At 42.3% G+C, this 5,414-nt stretch overlaps 1 pseudogene; it reads left to right on the plus strand.

The window, feature by feature from the left end:
- The first annotated feature begins 38 nt into the window (after window positions 1-38).
- Window positions 39-1,319, plus strand: LOC103604972 (annotated as a pseudogene).
- The last annotated feature ends 4,095 nt before the right edge of the window (window positions 1,320-5,414 follow it).

Below are 5,414 nucleotides of genomic sequence, written 5' to 3' on the forward strand. Positions count from 1 at the left end.
AGGGGGAGGGGAGGAGGGGGGAGCAGCCCGCTGAAGAAATGAGTGAGGATGAAGAGGGAGAAGATGAAAACCACGTCTTGGTTGTTCCAGAGACACGATTTGACTGAGATTCGGGGAAAGTGGAGAAGGGGAGGAAGTGGGTGAGGGGACCCCACAGAGCGGCGTCCTCACCTGACTCCCCAGCCTCGTCACCTGTTGAGCTCAAGCGGAGCTGCCCGAGCACCTGCCGGCCCTGCAGGGCTGCCGAGCGTGGAGGAGTTCCAGGGCCTGAGCAAGATGGAAGAAAGCACCCATGGGGTTGTCTGCAGAGCAAAGGATAAGAAACCAGATGAAATCGTGGCTGGGAAGCGGTTGAAGATGGAGAAGGGGAAGGAGGCTTCCCTGTCGTGTCCCTGAGGGTGATCGACACCATCCTCCAAGCCCAGCATCCCCAAATCGTCAGCATCAGAGAAACCATCGTGGGCAGCAACATGCACGAGATCTACATGGTGATGAACTACGTGGAGCACGACTTCAAGAGCCTGATGGAGACCATGAAGCAGCCATTTCTGCCAGGGAGGTGAAGACCCTGATGATCGAGCTACTGCATGGGGTGAAGCACCTGCACCACCAACTGGATCCTGCACCGAGACCTCGAGACATCCAAATTGCTGCTGAGCTATGTTGGCATCCTTCAAGGTGGGCTAGTTTGGTCTGGCACAGGAGTACAGGTCCCCTCTGAAGGCCTACACCCTGGCTGTGATGACCCTGTGGTACCACGCCCCAGAGCTGCTGACTGGTGCCAAGGAACACTCCATGGCCATCAACATGTGGTCGGGAGCTGCATCTTTGGAGAGCTGCTGACTCAGAAGTCAGAAATTGACCAGATCAACAAACCTGGGGACCCCAAGTGAGAAAATAGGGCCTGGCTACAATGACCTCCCAGCAGTCAAGAAGGTGACCTTCGGCAAGTATCCCTATAACAACCTGAGCAAGTGCTTGGTGGCCTTATTCTCAAACTAAGGCTTCGATCTCATGAACAAGTTCCGGACCTACTTCTCTGGGAGGAGGATCAATGCAGAAGACAGGCCCCAGCACGAGTATTTCCATGAGACCCCCCCTCCCTATTCACCCCTTCCTATTCACCCCTCCCTGTTCCCCATGTGGCCGCCAAGAGCCAGAAGCAGAGGGTGAAGTGGGGCACGAGCACATGGCCCCTGGAGGGAGGCCTGGGCTACAGCCAGGTGGGTGACAACAACCTGAAGAAGACCGGTTTCCACCTCACCACCACAAACCGGCGGGCCTCAGCTGCAGGCCCTGGCTTCAGCATCAAGTTCTGAAGCTCGGAGCAGACCCTGGCCAACCTCAGCAGGGGGTAGGGCTCAGCCACCAAGTCCAGACCCTGGTTCTGCCCCCACCACCACCATAGCTGCCAAGGCTTGAGCTGCCAGTATTCAATGCTCACATCTTGGCGTTCCNTCTGGGAGGAGGATCAATGCAGAAGACAGGCCCAAGCACGAGTATTTCCATGAGACCCCCCCTCCCTATTCACCCCTTCCTATTCACCCCTCCCTGTTCCCCATGTGGCCGCCAATAGCCAGAAGCAGAGGGTGAAGTGGGGCACGAGCACATGGCCCCTGGAGGGAGGCCTGGGCTACAGCCAGGTGGGTGACAACAACCTGAAGGAGACCGGTTTCCACCTCACCACCACAAACCGGCGGGCCTCAGCTGCAGGCCCTGGCTTCGGCATCAAGTTCTGAAGCTCGGAGCAGACCCTGGCCAACCTCAGCAGGGGGTAGGGCTCAGCCACCAAGTCCAGACCCTGGTTCTGCCCCCCCCACCACCATAGCTGCCAAGGCTTGAGCTGCCAGTATTCAATGCTCACATCTTGGCGTTCCTTATCTTATTTGGTTTCCCACATTCTCTTTTCATATTATTTTTGTTTGTAAATTTGTAGAATTAAATAACATTTTCCTTGTTCTGGAGAAAAGGGGGGGAAAAAGCAGAAAGAATATTTGTAGCTAGATGGACACAAATGTCTGAATTTTGATTTAAAAAACCATTAATCTTCACATCCAAGAAGCTCAATGAACCCTAACTAGAAAAAAGTTTAACAGATCTACATCTAGACACATTATAACAAAAATATCAAAGACAAAGACAATGAGAATATCTTGAAAGCAGGAAGTGACAAGCAACTGATCATGAGAATTCACTAAGATTAGCAGTTGATTTCTCATCAGCTGAGAAAGAGAACATATTAAAAGTGCTGAAAGACAAACTTGTCAACAGAGAATTCTATACCTTGGCAAATTTCTCCTGCAAAAGTGAGAGAAAAATGAGACATTCCCAGATTTAAAAAAAAACATAGAGGTCATCACCTTCACACCTGCCATACACGAAATACTAACTGACATGATTTCATCTATAGAAAACCCTTAAAAAGCCACAAACAGATGTAAAAATATTAAAGCTAATACATGACTTCAGCAAGGTGCAGAACAACAGTCAACTGTATTAAGAAAAAATTCCACTGATAATAGCATAAAAAAGAATAAAATACTTAGGAATTTATTTATACAAAGAACGGCAAGATTTGTACACTGAAAATGACACATCATTCATGAAAGAAATTTCAAAAGACCTCAAAAATAAAGAGCCATCTAATGTTTATGGATCAGAAGACTCAATGTTGCTAAGCTGGCAATTTCCCACAAATTGACCTGCAGACTCAGTGCAGTCCCTGTGAAAATTTCAGATAACTTTTTGCAGAAATTGAGCAGCTAATCCTAAATTTCATATAAAAATGCAAGGGACCCAGAATAGCCAAAACAATCTTGAAAAAGAAGTGCAAAATTAGAGGACTTGTACTTCCCTGTTTCAACACTTCCTACAGAGCTACAGTAGTTAAGATGGTGTGGTACTAGTGTAAGGATGGAAACATATATCAAAACAACAGAATTGAGGGTCCAGAAATAAACCCCCACATTTCAAGTCAACTTATATTCAAAAAGTGTGCAAAGACTATTTACTAGGAATAGTCTTTTCAAATAATAATGCTGGGAAAATTGGATAGACGCATACAAAAGAATACACTTGGATCCTTATCACATCATATACAAAAATGGATTCAAAATGAAAAAAAAGATCTTAGTAAATTAGCTAAAATGATGAAACTCAAGGAAGAAAACAAAGGTGTATATCTTTGTGCTGTGGTCATCAGCAACACTTTCTTAGCTAAGTCACCAAAAGCATTCTGTTTTGGTCTGGGTTATCGTTATATTAACTTAAAACCTCTAGCAGAGACAAATATAATTTTGTCTGACCCGTGTGCTCAAGCAAAAATGTATGCTGACAATTTGGAAGATATTTCTATTTTTATTTTATTAAAACATTTAAAAACCAACATATTTATTAAAGATTTACTTAAGATACATGAACTAATAACATTTGGGTTAGTTACTGTATACGTTAGCAATTTTTTATTGAGTGCTCACTTATGTAAGCCAATTTGAATAAAATTCCTTAAGGGATATCTGGCCAACAATGCCAGCGGTTACCAGATAGAAACAACATACAACGTAATACATGTCCATATATGTAAACAATCCTAAACACATATCTGCACACAAAAATCTTATAGCTTTCATTTAAAAATTTTAGTCATAAAATAGTAATACAAATTCACCAGATTATAAAAGACGGTTGGATCTAAATTATGTTTCAGACAAAATGAGACCCATTCACAAAGCTAAACTTTATTTGCCTCGGTAAGTAAACTAATAAAGCCTATTGAACAAGATTTGGGGTAAAGAAATTTTTATACCAGTTTTATTTTTAAAGAAAAAAGTTAACTTTTGGAGGGGGTATCAAATAAATTTAGGGTTGTTAGGTTTTAACCCAGCGAAACAAGAAACAGAGAGAATCCAAACCCAGTGCTTTGAAGGAGAAAGTTTTATTTCCAGCAAAGTCTGGAGGGGGAACTGAAAAGTTCAGTTCCTGTGCCACACAGGCTAGCAAGAGGTTTAATTTGGCTTTAGAGGAAAGGGGAAGGAATGGTTCACTTTAGCTGTTTGTGGTTTTCCTGTTTTACACAAGTTTTGCACAAGATACTTTCTCAGAAAGTACCTGCTGACAAGAGAAGAGAGGGGGAAGGGAGAGGGGGAAATTGTGTGAACAGCTAAAATGGCTCTGCCTATGCTAAGAAAGTTGCGGAGTCTAATAAGGGTTAGCTATTCAAGTATTCACATTTTAGCTAGGGCTGGCTGAATTATATAAGAGAAACAAAATCTCCAAGTGGCCTTGAAATCTAAACAACTCTGTCTTTCGTTTGCCAGTCCAGTTTGCTTGATTAGTCAAGGAAGGCAGGAAGCATTTTTTAAAAGTTGTTATTATTATTATTTCTTTGCTGCTTTCTGGCCGTGAATGGCAGACAAAGCAATTGTTTTGCCGGACAAAGTTACCTTATCCTACTGCTCTTAAGTCAAGATTATGACCAGTCAGATGTAAGAACCTAAATTTTATAAACATTAATTCAGTTCTTTTTTTTTAGATTATTAATCCTCCAATTAACTGTTTCATCACCTTAAGCAATTCTTAGTCATGAAAACCTAAATTTACATTGCTAGAAAGTGTCTAGATTTTTAGGTTATGGATTACCATGGAGCTGTTATAATTTCTAAAGTCATTAAATTGGAAAATGTTTAAAACTCTTTCTTCATCTTGGCTGGAATGCCATAAGCCGTGAGTTGCCTCTCAACACCTGCAGAAGTCAACAGTATAGGCTCAGAGGACTCAAGCGAATACTGCATACTTGTTGCAAGAATCAACGACTCATTTCCAAAGGAGTTTTTACTCCAGGACTCATTACTCTACATAGTATATGTCACTCTAAATTATAATAGAGAGAAGCTCACTTTCTCTGAAAGTATTTACTTGGGAATATGGCAGTGCAATGGGAATACACATGCCATAGTAAACTATGTGTGTATTTAGGGAGGTAAAGGAAGACAAAGAGTTTTTAAGAAAATATGACCATCAGTTGGCTGTAGTACCTGGGTTGATTTCTGAGTCCCCAATCTATTCCATTGGTCCATGTGTTTGTTTTTATGCCAGTACCATGCAGTTTTGGTTACTGTAGCTTTGTAGTATAATTTGAAGTCAGGCAGTGTAATGCCTCCATTTTTTGTTGTTGTTGTTGTTGTTTGTTTGTTTGTTTGTTTTTTGGTTTTGCCCAAGATTGCTTTAGCTATTTGGGGCCTTTTGTCATTCCATATGAATTTTAGTGTTTTTTTTCTATATCTGTGAAGAATGTCATTAGTTTTGATGGGGATTGCATTAAATCTGTAGATCATTTTGGGTAGTATGGACATTTTCACAAAGTTAATTCTTCCAATCCATGAACAAGGAATGTCTTTCCATCTTTCGGCGTCCTC

This window comes from Galeopterus variegatus, unplaced genomic scaffold (assembly GCF_000696425.1).
Source record: "Galeopterus variegatus unplaced genomic scaffold, G_variegatus-3.0.2 Scaffold5513, whole genome shotgun sequence".
NCBI lineage: Eukaryota > Metazoa > Chordata > Mammalia > Dermoptera > Cynocephalidae > Galeopterus > Galeopterus variegatus.